We start from the raw sequence: 19,791 nt of genomic DNA on the forward strand, positions 1-19,791 counted from the left end.
ACAGCATCCTTTCTTCTTCTAAGTAATGTCTGCTCCACTTTCTAAAGTTAGAAAAAACAGGTTAATCAATTAGGATAGTTTTTATTACAATTATTATTGTTCTTTATTGATCAATATATTGCTGTTATATTACACAGTAGTGTACAAAGGGCAACCAGGACAAGGAAAACAATTTGGACTTACAAGAGATGAGTAGGGCACTGCTCAATTCATTTACAATGTAGAAGGAAGTGGGGTAAATACTCATGAGATGAAAGCACAGATGTGGAGGTGGAACAGACACACAATTTTGTCCCAGTACAAACATTATTTCAATAAACTATATTAGTAAGACATATGTACTGACATGAACTATAGTGAATACAACAAAGCAATGAATCGGCACACACCCTGCAAATACTATTTAAAACCACCTATCTGTGGCATCAATATAGGGGATTCCATATGGCCATAGATTGCTGGAGTGGAGGAACCAAGCAGGTTTTTACTTATAACCAAGTGGGTGGGAGAACTGCTATGAAGATCTTTGTAGGAGAAACATTGTAGTCAGCAAGAAAAAAGATAGGTAGTGGGAAGAGATCATAGTAGAGCAAACTGTAAGATAAGTTATGCCAATTGAGAGGAGAAACAGGGACTATGATCTTCTAGAAAAAGGAGACACTGCAAGTGTTATTAACGAGGTAGAATGAGAACCAGGGTAGAATTGTGTCAAGGAGAGCTAATTTGTGCAAGGTTTGAAATAGATGATTGGTGGTTCAAAGTGTCAAAAGAATAAAAATGCTCTAGGATGATTAGCAAAGAGTACGTACCCTTGGATTTAGTACACAAAGACAGATCCATTGGAGAGGGGATTATTAGACCTGGTACAAGAGTGGACAAGAATGACAAGCAACATGAACACGAATAGGATCAATGTAGGGTATGTGAATAAGATTTTGAAGTTGCAACAATGCCTACTGGGAGAGGTATAAGAAGGAAGGAGAGAGAAAGAATCACAATTAGGATGATCTCCCTAGCTGCTAAAAGCAGAAGAAGAGAGCAACATAAAATGGAAGTAGGAATTATTGGGATGAGAAGATTGCTGAGGGAAGTCTATATTTAAAAACAATGCTATTCTTAGTTGTAGTGTCAGAGTCACAACCTTGTGAGATGAGGGACATGAGGATAGGGTCGTTTTGATATACCGAACTTCACATTCCATTAGAATGAAACACAACACAAACAGTGACATTCACATTCCGTAGCTTTTTGCTTCCTTTAACAGATTTCATTTCATGACTTGAATTAAATGTTCTTTCTATTCTCCCAAGTTAAAATTAGCTTTTGTCAGCTATTGATGATTAAATAGTTTTTTTTATTAACAACTACAACAGGCAAGATATTTTACAATAAATACCGTTTAAGAAAGCACATACTGTATATAGAGAAATGCTTAATATTGTTATGTAAAAATCATCATTTTGGGATTACCAGATATTGTTTAGTTTTTTTATAATTTTATGACAGAACAACCATATTCTAAAAAATTTGGCCTTTCCATTCTCCCCAATTTTCTTATCTTCATAGGGATGTGCCCAAATATCCATGTCACTTATGTACCTGAAACCAGTAAAATATGCAATGGTAAAAATGATCTCTCTTTCCCTTGCAACATCTGTCTCTGCAGATATTTTTGTAAGATGTAAAAAATTGGAGAAACATAATAATGAAAAAAGAAAAGTAAGCACTTCTCCTTTGTTGCGTCCCCAAAAAAGTCAAATCTGGCATTGGCACAATCTTATTACATTTTAAAGTTAAAATAATACCCATTAATTTGCTGTTTAGAGGGTACTTACATATTAATTGTGTCAGCTTGGAGGTTTCTGAGGAGAAAATGGCTTTGCTCCATCTTTATCATCATCATCCATTCTATGAAAAGAGTAATATTGAGTGCAATAGAGTAAGCCAAATATCACAATAAGTTATGCATATCTGCCTATCCATATGATCCAGAGAGTAACTACATATGTTGATATAGATAGATGAGGATAGATAGATAGATAGATAGATAGATAGATAGATAGATAGATAGATAGATAGAGACACAGAGACTGCACACATTTAATGGTCCAAATAATATGCATTTAATAGGCAACATCTTTGTATATATTTAAACATGGTGAAATGATAACTTATATACATGATAAAATTGCTATATTACACTCAGCACTCCCAAAGCCAAAATTGACTGTAAAGAAACCTGTATTACAGCTCCCCCCTAACCAAGCCAAAAGGTCTTCATGGGAGTATTTTCAATGGGGGGGGTCTGTGTTAAAATTTAGGTTCACTGGACAACTTTCATGGTGGGGGGCAAGTGCCTTCCTGCTATTATTATAATTTTTTTTTAACAAATATTTCACAGTAAAAGTAGGTTAATCTGCTTCAATGTAACAATGTATAGATATTGTACCAGAAAGTATGGTATAGTGATGGATGGTAGGTACATACAGTCTGACTAATCTTATTTGCTTTTACTAACAAAATTGAAGCCCCAGGTAGAGCCCTGCGTGGGACTGCTTTTTTAATCCCGCTCCTGTTTTTTTGTCCATTCTCGCCCGCTCCTGCAATGTGTGTGTTCTGCTCCCGCAATGTGTGTGTTCCACTCCCGCCCGCTCCCGTAACATGTGTGTCCAATCCCGCCCGCTCCCGCAACATAAGTGGTAGTTCAGTCACTCCTTTATCTCAGACAAGAGAGCTGAGAACTGCTGAATTGCTTTCTGTTTGGCTTAGTGCTATGTTGGGAAGTAGGCAGGGCCGGACTGGGAATGAAAAGCAGCCCTGGAAATATTTAGACACCAGCCCCATGTATTTTATCGCATGGTCGAGCTCTTGTGCCCACACGCCTTACCCCTTACACATGCCTATCTGAGCCACGCTATTTACCATCCAAATAGCTGTAAATCATTCTTTTTAAAACTATATTTCATTATTATTAAAATCCCAGGAACCAAACGTGTTAAAAGGCCCAAATAAGTACCTGGGAATGAAAAGAATCTTAACTCCTCGGCATCCATGTGTGCCGGATAAAGATTACATCAGAGCTCAGCAGATAATACTAGATAAAATCTTAAATAATGGGATTGGGAGGAATCAGTACACTAAGAAAATGTAACACTTGTATTTTTGCCCTTGTGTATTGATGCCCCAGCCATTGCCCCTTTACTATTGATTAATGTGTTCCCCCACAACCTTGTGTATTGCCCCCCTTTGTGCATTTATGCCCCCACACCCTTGTGTATTGATTTATGTGATGCCCCAGACAACCCCGTCCCTTGTGTATTGATGCCCCCACCCCTTTTGTATTGGTTAATGTGATGCTCCACTGGAATGTGTATTACCCCCAGCCACCCCCCCCTGTTTATATTGATTTTGTAATGCCAAAACCCAGCCACCCCCCTCCCTCGTATATGGATCCCCTTACATTTTTTGGGGGTTATATTTTTTTCCTGCTCTCCTCCGATGTGACGATACTCTCCTTGTCAAGAGGAACTCCTCTGAGAGCCACGAAGCTCAAACCGCCTCTGCCGGCCACCTAATTTAGTTACCTTTAACCCCTTAAGGACCAGGCTGTTTTTATTTTATTTTTTTGTACCCTTTGTGACCAAGGCTGTTTTCACACTTTTGCGGTGCTTGTGTTTAGCTGTAATATAGTTTAGTTATATATTGTTTTTTTCAGGACAAGAAGGGCGTTTTTCAGGTACAATTTTCTTGATCATATCATCTAATTTCCTACAAAAAATACTCATATACAAAAGCTAATGAAAAGACTGCTAAATAGAGTCTACTATTTATCTTAAGTTTAGTAAAACCCAATGTTTTTATGTTTTTGTTTTTTTGCAAGTTATAGGACAATAAGTACAAGTAGCGTTTGGCTATTTCAAAACCATTTTTTTCCAAATCTGATCATTCAGCCCCATCTGCTGAAAGTTAGACATCCCAAGGTACCGTATTTGCTCGATTATAAGACAAGGTTTTTTTCAGAGCGAAGTCGTCTTATAATCAGACCTCAAATAGAGGTCTGACTATGAGACTAAGATCCAGATGCCCCGCAGGGCTGCAGGGGACCCAGATCCTCCTGTCTGGTAACCTCACCCAGCGGAAGTGTGGGCAGCGGAGGTTGTCTATGCACATCGTGCAGACCTTCCTCGGCTGCCAGAGAAGAGAATTTCCCGCAGCACTGCAGGGAATTCTCTTCTCTGGCAGCCGGCGAACTTCTGCTGTCCGCTCAATGGACGCAGACAACCCCCGCTACTGATGGGACTTCTGCCGAGGCGTCACATGACCTTCCGGTGTTCAGACATAGAAGCGCCACCGGAAGTAGTTCCGCCGGCCTCCACCCGCTGCCCCCATCAGACACCAGGGAGTCAGAAGCACTGGTAAGTCAGGGAGGACTGTTATATGGTGTATAATGGTTTGATGGGGTAAATTGGAGTGGCTGGGTTCAAAGATAGGGCATAGGCACAGAAAATGGGGAAAAAAGTGCACATCCCAAATGTGGCCTTTTATCCCCCAAACACCAGACAAAACCATGCATGGTTTTGTTTGATAGTGACGTATACCTGGAGCTATACCTTATACTTGTACCTGAAGTACAAAAGTTCCAAGTAAAAAAATGAAAACTTCCTAAATGTGACGTTTTACCTCCCAAACAACCCGACAAACCCATGCGTGGGGGGTATGACTGTACTCGGGAGATGTTGCTGAACACATATTGGGGTTTGAAAGTGACATACACCAGGAGATGTAAATCCATACCTGAAGCGCAAATTTTGTGATACAAAAACACAAAATAAATTACTACCACAAAGATTGAGAAAGGCTGTTAGTAAAATCAGTGCATGGAAAGGGTTAAAATATGAAATACCTTGAGGTGTCTAGTTTTCAAAAATATATGGTTTGGTGGGGTAAATTGCATTGGTCGGCTTTAAAGATAGCCGAAATACCACATGAGGGAAGAATGACCAGATTTGTAAAATAATTGGTTTTGAAATAGCAAAATGCTACTTGCCCAATAGCTTGCAGAAAAAAGCAAAAAAACATAAAAGAATTGGGTATTTCTTAACTCAGGACAAATAGTAGAATCAATTTACCAGGTTTTTTCATTAGCTTTTTTGGATGAGTAAAAGATTTTTCAAATAAAAGTGAGAATTTGTTTTAAATTTTTCATCATATTTTATTATTTTTTTTATAGGAAATTAGATAATATGATCAAAACAAAGGTATCTGAAGAAAGCCCTTCTTGTCCTCAAAAAAACATTATATAACTTGTAAGGGTAAACTAAATGGGTGAGGAGAAAATGACATCTAAACACGAACACCGCAAAAACAGCCTCGGTTCCAAAGGGTACAAAAAGTAAAAAAACAGCCTGGTCCTTAAGGGGTTAATAGTTGAATCGACATATGACAAAAAATGGCAAAATGGCTCTGGTATTTGAGGTACAAAAAGTGGAAGGGTTTACATATGTTTGTGTTAATCCATGACAATAATCAGTGCACTTATGTTAAATAAGTCATTCAAATCAAAATCCTCTAATCTTTTGTGTAGAAAGGAAGAGGAAGGTTTTATACTAATCTTTTGGGGACTTTATCCAATAGCAATATCAATAGCAACCAACAATTGGCATGAATCAATTAAAAGACAATCAATACAATAAGCAAGTTATTTTTGTCTTGTGAAATATTAAGGATTATTTACATATATTCTACATATTTACACATATTATATTCATATTGTAGGTACCTGAACTCAAATGCCATTTTTTTTACCAGACACTTCAAGGTACGGCAGGAGTGAGTACAGTTCTTCTACAAAACAGGCACCAGCTGGTATGCATCTACCACTTTCTGGGGAGATCAAACAGGTGCATTGAACAATAGAGAGTATGAAAAAAGTACCTGGCACACTACAAGCCTAACAATTCTCTTAATGATTCTTTACTTCTACCCTTTCACTATTTAAATGTTTAATGAAAGTGGTTTTTTTTCTGTGTTTAAGCTTTGAACTGAAATTCATCCATTCTCCACAATCAGTTTGTACTGTATGAGGCTTTAACATTTGGACACTCTTTAACCCTTCTTGAAATTAAAAGGTAATACAGAAAGTGACTTATTAGATTGTGAATCTATATTGACTCAACTGATAAAAGGTAGAAAAGCAAACTCTTTACCAAATTGTTGGTGCATCAAGCTACAAGGAGGCACCACAGCTGGAGATTAAAGAAATGGTGCATATAGTAAATTGTCATTATTTTATCCTCACATTTAAATAAATATAGTATGTTCCCATATATGTTTCGTGATTATCTGTGTATTTATTTGCAATGGTTCCTAAATAGAGCTTAACCCGAGCTCTTCACTTTTAGAATACAATACAACATACAGATACTTTTATATGATCTAATCTATAGGTACCCTAGGTGACTACAACACTGATGAGTACCGTATACCTTATATATAACACCAAATAATTTGCAAGATAAGATTTATAGAAATGGTGAAATTTATTATATTTTATGTAATATATTTTACTTAAAACATTTACCCATTACAATAGTGTTCGTTCAAGGTTGTGTAATTGTTCCAGGAAGCTATGCAGACACGCCGGAGATTATTTTAACTTCAGGAAACTTGGTGTAATCCAATGAGACACAGTTGGTCCATGTATCTGAATCTTGCAGCAGGGTGTCAACATTTGATGAACTAATCTTGGAAACAATGTCAGGCCCCGGATGAGACCACCCTGACAGAGTGATATTCATTTAGACTGTTGAAAGCAATTTAGATTGGTGGGATTCTTTCCAGAGAATCTCTCTTTGTTAGCATCTAGCTTCTCTATTTTGTATTAGCTTGCTAAGAAGTCAAATATTATGTAGGTCATCTTAACGGTGCATCAATTTGTTCTTAAATGTCACATTCAGAACACAAACTCCCACTCCTCCTCTCCCTCTTCTCTTCTCCTGGGCACAACTAACCCTAGGCCCACTCCCGACAGTCTAACCTCATACACTCATTCTAACACCATACACTAACATACACACTCTAATACCATACAGTATCATGCAAACTCATGCTAACATTATACAATAACACACACTCTATCGCCATACATTAACACACCATAAGATTACACACACTAAGATTACACATAAGATTACATACACTCCAGTCATTAAAGCATATATACACACTCATCATCACCATACACTAATACACACACACTCATGCTAACATCATACAATAACACAAGTTCTATCAGGGGGGTACAAACAATACTGTGTACTGGGTCTGACCATGCAAGGGGCCCTACCTCTCTGCTCTTTCAAGGCCCTCTTAATCTGGTAAACACACCATCTATCATCTGTTACCGCCCTGCCATTGGTAAAAGAGACAGACTTATAGCCCATATAAAACCCATGAGCACAGAGAATTGCTTCCATGTGGCCATAAGGGAGCAGTCATCTTAATTTTGTTCTACCTTTCTCTATCCTTGTTTGTCTTTTGCTCTTTCTATTTGTTCCCTTCTTCTTTGTGGGGTACTGGGACCATGTAAACCAATTGTGAGGACAGGGCCCATTCCACCTAGTTTAGGAATAACACAGCCCCTGAAGCCCAGTAAGGGGTTGACAGAACCCTTAAATTTAGATTGGTCTCGCTCTCTCTCTGCTAGTGAGGATTGGGCCCATGGTGTTCAGATCAGACCCCTGGGTCCTGCAGGTACCGGTAGGGCCTTTGGTGGCACACTACTGCATATTGGGTCAGTAATGGAGATTGTGGGGCTGAGCTGACACTCTGAAGGGGGCACTTAAACCTACATAACGGATAAGCTATGCTGAAGCACCCCATCACACAAATCAACTTCAACCACCCAGACCATCTTAAACACTCTCAAATGCACACTTAAATAACATTGACACAAACCCATAGATACAGTTCTGTTTCACGCTTTGAGCACACCCAGCCACAGTGATCCACACTCAAGCATATATACAGCTATTAGCCAGAACTGACAGCCACAGCTATCAGCAAGACAAAACTTAAGCACACATTTCAGGCACTCACTGTAGAGTGCTCCCTTCCTTGTAGCATACTGCCTCCTGAGTCTAAGGTAATCTTAGATTTACATTATGCTGCAAGGAGTTATTGACCTGGTTGTTTTTGTCTATGAACCTTTGGCAGGATACATACCTGGTGCTGCAGGACATTTTCCTATGCTGCTATATAATACATCTTCTCTCTTTCCCTTTAATGGATCTATGTTGGCTTTTTTACTTTTTATAACTCACAAGACTGAATCTACATGTATTTAAACATTTGTGGGTTGGATTTCAGCTCCACATTCTCTTCCACATTCATGCACTAAACAATAGACTTGTGCATTGGTCTTCGGGCGAACATGAAAACGAACAAGAAGAGTGCGTTTTCGTGTTCGTTCCGAAGACACGCCGAAGAGAAGACAGCGGCGGTAAAACGTAGGCGAAGACGAAGACACACACCACGAAGATCTTCGTGATCGTCTTCGTCTTCGTCTACCATTCCCCCTCCTCCCTTCTAACTTACCTTGTCATCGCGGCAGTTCCCGGAAGTGGAAATCCGCAGGTTCGCCGTCACGGGTTACAGGGCAGGTCGAATGAGCCTATTGGTCGCCTACAGGGACCTCCTCTGGCATCAACCAATTGGTTGATGCCAGAGGAAGACCCTGCAGGTGACCAATAGGCTCACTCGCACGGTCTTTGTAAGTTAACCCCTGACAGCGAACCTATGGATTTCCAGTGGCATCTGCAGGGTAAGTTGCAGCATTGGGGTTTTAAAACCCCAATGCTGCAACTTACCCAGCACATCCCACTGGTCTCCCTCCCTGTTCAATTAGTTAAATGTCCGTACGAGCGACTTTATTGGTCGCTCGTACGGACATTTAACCCGGCGCAGACTAACTAATTGAACAGGGAGGGAGACCAGTGGGATGTGCCGGGTAAATTGCAGCATTGAGGTTTTAAAACCCTAATGCTGCAACTTTGCTGCGTTAACCCCGTATTAACCCCTTAACCGGGAAAACGAAGAAAAACCGCACACGAAGAATGTCCACGAATATTCGCCCGAAGAGAAGACAGGAACAGGCGAATATTCGCGGAATACGGAGATTTTTTTCCCCCCGAAGACGAGCACGAAGACGAACACGAAGAGCCCCTGGTGCCCAAGCCTACTAAACAATAGACAACCAACCCTGTGGCTAGATGCTGTAAATTGTTCTTTGCTGTAAACTCCTGTCTGTGGGTGTTATGAGTTGTATTCTTATGTGTGCCTCTGAGTGTTGTGTTCCTATGCATGGTGTGAGTGTCTGAGCGCTAATTTGTTCTTGTGTCTGTGAGTTATGCGTGTGTCTGTTTCTGATTTGTGTGTGTGTTTTGAGAGCATTATGAGTTGTCTGAGTGCTGTGAGTTCAACCATGATTCTGCTTTTAGTGCACCGCTTATTTTGCTGGACACCTGGGCCCTCCTTTTGCATATTGTCTTTTATATTGTCTTTTATTTATAACAAAAATTATAATGTTTGTTTCAGTCTGCAGTCTAAAGGTATGTCCTTGGTTTTGTGTTTAGATTCAATTTTTATTTTCATTGTATTAATAATTCAGTAGGCAGGGTTTAGGGCAAGGACCCACTGAAATTTGGAGTACTTTGGCGTAGTGGTGGGCTAAGCATACTATGGCCATATGATGTGACGGAATCTCCAATTGTTATCACATAGTCCTAGGCTAGTTCCTGTATTCATGTTTGTCTGTCTCTTATGTACCTTTGTCCTCTATTCCTTGTATCTTCTGAGGATCTTGGTTCCTCTCTCCTTTCCCCATGTCCCCGCTAAGATTTCCTATCCTTGCTTTAAGGAGAAGCGTCTGAGGATCTCGGCTCCTTACTCCATCCCCTATGTTCCTGTGCCTTCTTCCCTGTCCTGTGTGGTGTCCTGTACCATGTATGTATTGTCTGGCTATGTTTCTTGCTCGGTCTCCCTGTTCCTTGTTCTGTCCACCTTGCTTGCTCTGTTCCCTTTGCTCGCTATGTTTCAGCTGTTACTCTGCTTAGCTCCCATACTCCCAGCCTGCAGCTTCCTGCACTTGATTCTAGTGCCATGTCTCATGCCTGCTCCAGGGTGCCTGCAGGATATCACTTTGTTTTGTTCTGGACAACATCCGCTGCTATGTCAGGGCACTGGTATGTGGCTGCACAACCCCAGGTGCTCAATCACCCTGGTGAGTGCAGTTGCCCTGCACAAGATTCTGTGGCTCCGCTTTTGCATCCTGAACAACATCTTTTGGGTGCTCTGGGTCATTAGTCGTCTGTATGGACCCAGTCCCTGACAGCATATGTGGTTGTATATCTGATCATTCAAGTACAATCAGGAGTTCAGACAGCACCTGTTCATGTATTATTGAGAATGCCCATATCTGGAGGTAGCATGCCGGTTACAGGTTTTCTGCTGATTCGTTTGTTCTTCTACCTGGTATGTATATGTTCTAGGGATAAAGCTGCTGCTTCTGCTCAGTAAGAAAGTTGATGTTTAAGGGGAAGGAGAGCAAATAAATACCCAAATTCTGAAACAACTCACGTGTACCCTGCAATTTATATGATAAATTCATTAGGCAAATGTTTTTCTCACATATTCTGTAGTATGTCTTTGATTTTAAATAATAATAATAGTTTGTTTCAGACTTAATTAATGATTTAGCTTTACTTGTTCATTAACTATGTCTTATTAGCACTGACCCAGAAAATACGCTCCTTAATCTGATCTTTCTTGTTATGGGGGAAGGGGCACCAAAGAAATACTGCATCCAGTCGCTGGTAACCCTAGTCTTGCCCTTGCTCTCAAAAGGTGTGCTTCTGCGAGGATCATAAAGTGGGGTCATGGGAAACAAGGATGGGGCAATGGGTGATGTCTCACCAAGGAATTCTCTTGAGTTATGACTAAAATGTCTATATGGAACACATGTTTAAAATAATCCAGATTACTTAAAGGGTAAATATAATCTTTATTTTTTTTTATTTTTACTGGCAATATATGGATTTCGCAAGAAACTGGAGAAGGCCAGAAGGGATTTCTTGGCATAAAGTAAAAGCTCAATTAATCTTCCAATGTCAGATGGAAAAAGGAATCATATCTCAATCAATTTGGAATAGAAATAAATATAATTTCTGGAAGTTATGGATAGGCCATTTATATCAGGGTAAATAGACGATAGATAAAAACCTACTCGGCAAAAATAACATTCAATTAATAGGGATAACTAAAAGAAATATAAATACTGGTGGTGCCGGAAAAAAAAAAATTATGGCTACAACAACAACCATTGAGATCAAGGGAATTTTAATTTGTCTATGAATACTTATATTTGTATAATTTAGTCTGTCTGTTTGTCCGTTCTATTCGTCTGAAATATGAAACTAATATAACGAGAATTTTTTTTATATTGTGTATTTGTAATTTTCTAAAATAAAAATAATAATAATAATAATAAAAAAATATGGATTTCAGTTGCTTTAGAAAAAGGTGTTTTGTTGATATTGTTGTCTTTTGGAATGGTGTTAACACAGTCTTCATTTTTCCAACAAATCAACATTAATAAGTTAGACATGTGGTTTACAGTTGTTATATTTATCCCATGAGGCACCCTATATGAAATCAACTTTAGAAAGATATGATAGAATGAAAACCTTTTAGGTTACCATGGATATGTATAAAAGGAATACAAAACAAAATTAGATTTTACTCTTCTGTGAAACTTTCTTCAGCTTAATATGACCTCTGTCACATTTAGTCTTGCAGTTGCTAAAATTGACAAATGCCACCACTCTCAGATCATATTTTAATATGTCTTTATTTTACCTGACTGGAAACATATATTCTAATTAAACTCCCAACGGGATGAGCATAAAGGCTCAAAATGAATGTCTACCCTGTGATGTGCTTAAACAGGGCTTCTTAATAGTACAAACAAATATGATGTCATTTTAGCCATATTATGCATCTAAAATCCAAACTATAATAAGGAAGTAGAGTTAAACATGGAACTATTACTTTGGACAGCAGCATACAACCTCAATAGGCCGTATAACGGGTAAAGATCCTGAGAGCTGCTCTCCAACAAATTATCTGTCAGCTGCAGGCTGGCAACTGATGTGATACACATGTAAGGAAATAGAGAAGCTTCATGCTTGCTTTCATGTTTGGGATGTGTGGTGGGTCTTTATTAACTGAGTAACATAACACAACTAAAAAGCAATGAAGTACATGCTATATATAGTAAATGCTCTTGTTGCAAACACATTCTTTAAGGCTCAAGATACCTCTGTAAGCAGGAAATATATAAAACATATACATTGCACAATGTTGTTTAAATATATACATGTAATTATACATTGCATACATATAGAATATATGTTTAATGTATAATTATATGTATTTAATCACATTGTGCATGTGCAACATATACAGATACAGTACATTTCTAAAAAAATTAATTATACAGTGCATTTAAATAACACAATAAACTCAAAAAGAATAGTAATTAAGCACACTGATGCTTTTTTTTCCAAATGAATACTGAATATTAAAACTGTTAAGCACCTTTTTTCAAACATCATTTATCAATAAATTATACTATTATACTATGTAAGTACTAAAGTTAACAAAATGGTACATTCAACCATTTCTCAACATATGTTAAGCTACATATTGTTTTCTTCATAAATTTAGTATAAATTAAGAGAACTGGTAAAAATGCACACACATACATATAAAGGAAATATTATATTCATATTACATGATGTGTGAGATACTTCAGAAGAGGAAATCTTATGTCCAATTTATGGTGGGGCTGGAGAACAGATGCACTTTTGCAGGTGGATTACACATCCTATGATCCTTAGCCAACCAATGATGCCTGCCGTCCAAGCCCTACTCTCTACCCCAAAAATCCAAGTTCTAGAATATAATCTGTAACTTAATAGATAATAACTTAAATGTACTAAGCAGTAGACAAGATAAAAAAGACTTTGATAGAGCTATAAAAATTAAATGATAGCTCTATCGCATTCTTTTCCAAAGAAAGAGAACAGCATTTTTATCCAAATTAGGCAACACTAACTTCAAGAACCCATATGTTCCAAAAAACATACTTTTCAACAAAACATCAGTTATATATTTAACCCTTTAAGCACCAACAATGATACCCTCTCTTCCTCCCAGCAGGCACATAAATGGTTTCATATCAGTTAATCTTACATTAAATAATGCTAGAAATAATAGCCTAAAATTGTTGAAATTTATAAATAAGAGTATTTTAATAGTATCCTGAGAACCACTTTTTTGTGCGACATGCAAAACACACAGTTTAAATAATAATGATATGTGTCACTCACCTCAGTTTCTTTTGTTATTGAATGTTCTTGACCATGCTAGAAAAAGAGCTCTGCAATATACTCATGCTACCATTTTTTTAAGAACACTGCCATGGATGTAGTCAAGCAGGACACTAAAGAGCTAAATGTGTTTCACTCTACTAAGACTCAGATTCAGAAATCCTACCCTGGAATGAAATTCTATCTTGCTTTGTTGTATCCATTCTCCGAGTGCCCACTGCCTGCACACATTCAGGTAAAACATCAAGGGCTCCTTTAAAAGACAAAAGGGGTACACATCCCCACAAGGTAATCATAAGCAAGCACCGATTTCCAGCTGTTCATTTCTGTAATGTATTTTTTTATTTTAGAATACCTGTGACTTCAGTTATAGTTATGAAACAATGGTGATATAAGACAACAATATTAAAGGAGTTAATAAAATTTAGTTCCTTTTATTACATCTGTCACGGTAACCCCTTGAGGCTGAGGACACACGGGGGTATGTTTGAGTTTGGGAGGGGGGCACTGGTAGATTCCTGAGGAGACTCCTTACCTGCCTACCAAGTCCCCAATTATGTCTGTCACAGGGTGAATGGGAAACCTTGTCTTGTCTACGAGAACCAGATTCCCATGAATTAGCCGGCAATGGGGGCTCTACAAGCTCGCTGCAAATTCTTGTGGTTGGCAACCCTTGGTGGTGGTTACAAAGAGGGAACTTTTTTGCTAACTGGTTTTATTACCAATCTTTAGGACCAGGGTTTACCCAGCTGCGGCTACCGCTCTGACTTTTTAAGGGGAAGTTTCTGATGCTGTCCATTCGTACCCAAGGATTGACGCCGCTCCCTAGTGATCACCCCGAAATAGTGACTCAGTCGGGTGGGCTTTGCTGGCCATAGAACGGTATGGCGCCATCAGGCTGTATGGTGGTTGATTCGATTATACCCCTAATCCTATCATGTGTTGTGTATAAATGTCTGTGCTGCCTTCAATAAACTGAGTTCTGTTTTACTCCTACACTAAATCTTGGCTAGTGCTTGGGGGATTATGAAAGGATAATCCCTTGAGCAATAGAGCATTCACGGCAAGGAGGATTTCTATGGCGGAACTACTCAGTACGGGTCTTTGTCACAATATCAATTTTTGGCAAACCATTAACCCCTTAATGACAAAGCCCGTACATGTACGGGCTCAAAATGCATGGTTTTCAATAGGTTTAGGGACCACCCATTGTTCACTGAATGAGATAGGGTATGCTATACATTTCAAATTGCATCTTTACTATTCCACTGTATAGAGAAGATTTACTATGATATATTGTAGTCGTATACAGTATGCAATCCCAGTTCTAATTTTTTTGGTGGGTCAGGAAACTGCAAATCAAAACTAAGAACTCAGACAAATCCACTGTCAGTGATGTACAAAGACTATGAATCTCGTGTTTTAGGATTTCTCTATTATTCAAATAATTAGCATTGTAAGCTTGGATTGTACTGAAAATAGGATCCATAGGGCAAATGCCTGATTGTCTACTGGATTTAGGTCTATTTTTCAATAGCACAGTACATGTCTTCTCTTAACATGTTGGCTGGCCACCTTTTTTTTCCAGACTCACCCTGATGTGAACCTCTCAGAGATATATATACAAAGTACAGAAAACTATCGTGTGGTGCGAATAAATTGGAGAGTTACATACATAAAAAATGCAAAATAATAATAATATATGGCACTTTTAGAGCACCACAAAAAAGACCAAGATCGATCATTTTAAGAGAAGTGATTTGAGGACTGCTGTAAATTACAGTCTTCCAATTAGTAGTATAAATAATAATAGCTGAATAATTTACTGTTGTGATCAAAAGTCTTCATACCCTTGGAGAATTGGTACTATATGTACCATTTTTAAAGAAAACATGAGTGAGCAGTTAAAACACATTTCTTTTATTTGTTATGGGAGTAATATTCAACTGTAGGTTATAACAGAATGGCACAATCACAAAACAAAACATGGCAACAAAGAAAAAACTGAAATGACCCCTGTTCAAAAGTCCACATACCCTTAGTTCTTAATATTGTGTATTGTCCTCTTTAGCATCAATTACATTGTGTAGTCTTTTGTAATAGTTGTCTATGAGGCCCCAAATTCTTGCAGGTGGTATAGCTGCCCATTCGTCATGGAAAGTCTGGGGTTTATAGTGCTGCAAGTATCTACTCCTCCCCTGTGTTGAACAAGTTCCTCGCCGAATTGGTGATCAGAGAGGAGTGATTCCACAGCACCTGGTTCACTGTTTATGTGTGTGAACACTACTGGTGGAAAGTTGACGCTTCTACTACAGACCACGGCTTTGGCCTACTCCACTTTTGGACGGCCTGCAGTGAGAATAGCTGGGGAGAGCAGGTAAGGGTGAGAGGGGCATGACAGTCTTTGGTTGTCTTGCATGAACCGCGCATTTGAGATCACCTCAGAAAGGCTCGATGATACTAAGGTCAGGAGACTGTGATGGCCACTCCAGAACCTCTGCTGTAACCACTGGCGGGTCAACTTGGCCTTGTACTTCCATTGTCAGCAGGAAAGTCCAAGATCGCCCCATGCGCAGCTTTCGTCTGGAAGAATGCAAATTGTCTGCCAGTATTTTCTGATAACATGCTGCATTCATCTTGCCATCAATTTCCACAAGATTCCCTGTGCCTTTATAGCTCACCCCCCAAAAAATATCAGTGAGCCACCATGCTTCACAGTGGGGTGGTATTCTTTTCACTATAGGCCTTGTTGACCCCTTTCCAAACATAGCACTTATGGTATGATGTAACCAGCCTTTTTTGTGACATTAGTGCAGAAAAAACTTTTTTTCTGGCAACTCGACCATGCCGCTAATTTTTGTTCAAGTATTGTGCTCCTTGAAATAACCACACTGTCTTTTTCCAGAGTAGCCTGTATTTATCCTGAGGTTACCTGTGAGTTTTTCTTTGTACCCTGAACAATTCTTCAATTGTGGCTGAAATCTTTCTTGACCTTCTACATGACCTTGGCTTGGTATCAAGAGATCTCCAAATTTACCAGTTCTTAATAAGTGATTAAACAGTACTGACTGTTTTTCAGGGCTTTGGATATCTTTTTATATGCTTTTCCATCTTTGTAAAGTTTCATTACCTTGTTAGGCTAGGTTTCCACTTGGGTATTTTTCCTGCGTTAATTTCTTGATGAAAAACGCCAGGAAAGCTGCCACTGCATTTTCCTGCGTTTTGGTGTTTTTTCTGGCATTTTAGCCTTTCTGTGGAAATTGCTTTTTTGACTTTAGGCAGTTTTGCCAGCCTTTACAAGTTAGAATTTTCACCCAGCTAAAAGGGATTAGGATAAATGGCAAGTATCTGCCCCCTCCTGATGTCATTTCCTTGGTAGAGTTCTACTTAAACACGCCCCGGCGGACCATTTTTTCTCTTTTCTGTGGTTTGTAAGGCATGCTTTATTCCGAATGTCTGCTCCTCTAGGAAGATTGGCCCCACAAATGATGGTGCAAATTGCAAGGGATACTCACTAGTTGAATAAGCTTGGACACATCAAAGACAATTCTAGGTGCCATGCTGCTAATAAATTACACAGCACACAGTGTACAAGAAGATAAAAGTTTTACCACAGTACTGTGAAAATGGCAGCTCTTCCTCTTCCTGGGTCCTGCCCCTTTTTTGTAACTGTGGAAAAAACGCCATAAAAAACGCCAAGGCAAAACCCACATGACGTTTTCATGGTGTTTTTTTCTCTCCCATAGACTTCTATTGGAGAAAAACGCCAAGATTTCCTTGCAAAAAACGCCAGAGTGTCAACATGCTGCGATTCTGAAAAACTGTCACAGAGCCCAAAAAAGCAGTAAAACACCAAAAAGGACTGAAAAAACGCCAAACAGAAAAACGCCAAGTGGATATGGCATTGTGCGATTTCCTATTGAAGAACAGCTAACATCTGGCCGCAGCGTTTTTTCACTAATAAAACGCCGTGTGGCTGAATTGGCGTTATTATGGGCGTTTTTGCAAAAAATACCCAAGTGGAAACCTAGCCTTATACAGGTCTTTTGACAGTTCTTTTCTGCTCCCCATGGCTCAGTATCTAGCCTGCTCAGTGCATCCAGATGAGAGCTAACAAATTGACTATTTATACACAGACACTAATTGCAATTTAAAAAGCCACAGGTGTGGGAAATTAACCTTTAATTGCCATTTTAACCTGTGTGTGTCACCATGTGTGTCTGTAACAAGGCCAAACATTCAAGGGTATGTAAACTTTTGATCAGAGCCATTTGGGTGATATCTGTTATCGTTTAAAAAGGAGCCAAACAACTATGTGATAAGAAATGGCTTCATATCATAACTAGCCTTAAATAAAATACTGTTTTTTTTCATATTTTCTAAATCAATGCCAACATTTCACAATTTCTGCCAGGGTATGCAAACTTTTGAACACAACTGCATTATGCACTTTTAAGCTTTCCATCACTACATAGCAAATACAGTAACTTTTCATGTTGCTATTCATACTTTGTATTAATCTTGTTTTCCCTTGTTTAATGACACATATACATTATGTTTAGCAAATGGGCACAACACTATAGGTTAATAAATAGTAATGAGAAGCTCTTGTTTTATTTTGTTCATTAAAAATGATGCAATATTATCTCACTTATTATAACAAAGGTTAAAGATCTTCATCTTAATGTGCTTTACTTCTACCGGTACTAGTTCTTTCTCATAGTAAACACAACCTAATAAAACTATCTTAAAACGATTAATTATACTGTAAATTTACAACTTTTATTTAAATTACTAATTAAGTAGAACTCAGCATACATGTGATCTAGAAGGCAATAAATCAACATGAGCAAATTAGAGACAGTGCATGGAAAGCTCCCAGAGTTAAGGGTGATGCTGAATTATCCTGTATCATGATAGTACAGAGACAGTTGAGATCTACAAGGTACATAAGTTTCAATCACATTGGAAGTCTGCAATAAATCTAAGTGTGGTCGATTCAGCTACACTTAACAGGTTTATGTCACTTAGAACTATCAGCTTTAGGTGACAAGATACTTTCTCAAGCATTTGGGAAACGTCCAGAGTGAAAACAAATACCGGAAAACTCTACTTACCAGTTCTCTTGGTTTGACATTGTTAATGACATGTATGCTAAGAATAGCTTAAAACGTAGTCCATGAACACAACCGTGGCAGCTTAAACTATCTTTTAATATGCATTGTTGAAGCTCCAAGAATTAAATATACGGAATTCAATGATATGATAAAGTGAGCTTTATTATGATTATTGATTCCAACAGGAGTTAATAGACATAAAGACAAAATGGTTTCCTGCTGCTAGAGCCTCCAGTATGCTTGGAACGGGTAAGTATATGCCTCTGGGGGTCTCTGCACATACAGGCATCTACCTGCCTACTGGTAGTGGGACCCCAGACAGACCTTTCATAGTTTCTTATAACTGGTTCTTTAATATTTTTCAACTGGCACTTAATAGTGTATAATGAACACATGTTTTACCCACAACTACTTGGTGTAAAAACTAGGAAAGCTTGCACCAATGGCCCAGCACATGTAATTAAAAAGTGATATTGATACACTGATGTGATATCGGGAGTTATTACCACTGTCAGTGTCTGGCTCAGTATATAATGATGGGAGTTATCGTGTATAACCGTCAATATCGGACACAGTATCTAGTGATGGGAGACATGCCCTACCACCATCAATGTCTATCTTGCTATAATGGTAAGAGATACACTGTACCGCTCAGTGTCTGGATCACTATAATAATGATAGGAGTTATACTGTTGTGGTTGTGGAAGTTGTATAAATATATTGATGGGAGTTATACTGTACTACCACCAGGCTCAGTATATATTGATGGGAGTTATGCTGTACCACCCTCTGTGTCAAAGTGTGAATAAATCACTGGGTTTGGGGAAATTTGTTTTACTGTTATTTTTTAACTCTCTACTAATATCATGAATTTCCTTGCTATTTTTTTTATCTACTTTCTTAAAAATAACCTATGTAAAGATATAGTGGGGGAGGCTTTGCCCTTCTTGCTCAGCGGCTCCTTTAAAGTCAGAGCTTCGGATGACACATTTAGTGTAATGCTGTTTGGGGGGCAAATATATCAATGATGACCTGTTTGGACCCAAAATGGCACAGACAAGCAGTTTGGGGACACAGATTACACTGATGAACTGTCTGGGGGCAAAGTTGAAAATGTGGGAAATCAGTGACATGTTAAATGGTGAAGTATGGGGCCCAAAGAGGTGGAGAGTACAAAATGGGTGTGGTTAAAAGGGGTTATGTTGGGGGCGTGGTTTGCTGCTCAC

Source organism: Sceloporus occidentalis, unplaced genomic scaffold (genome assembly GCF_023333645.1).
Source record: "Sceloporus occidentalis isolate IW3139 unplaced genomic scaffold, rSceOcc1.0.p SCAF_33, whole genome shotgun sequence".
NCBI classification, from domain to species: Eukaryota; Metazoa; Chordata; class Lepidosauria; order Squamata; family Phrynosomatidae; genus Sceloporus; species Sceloporus occidentalis.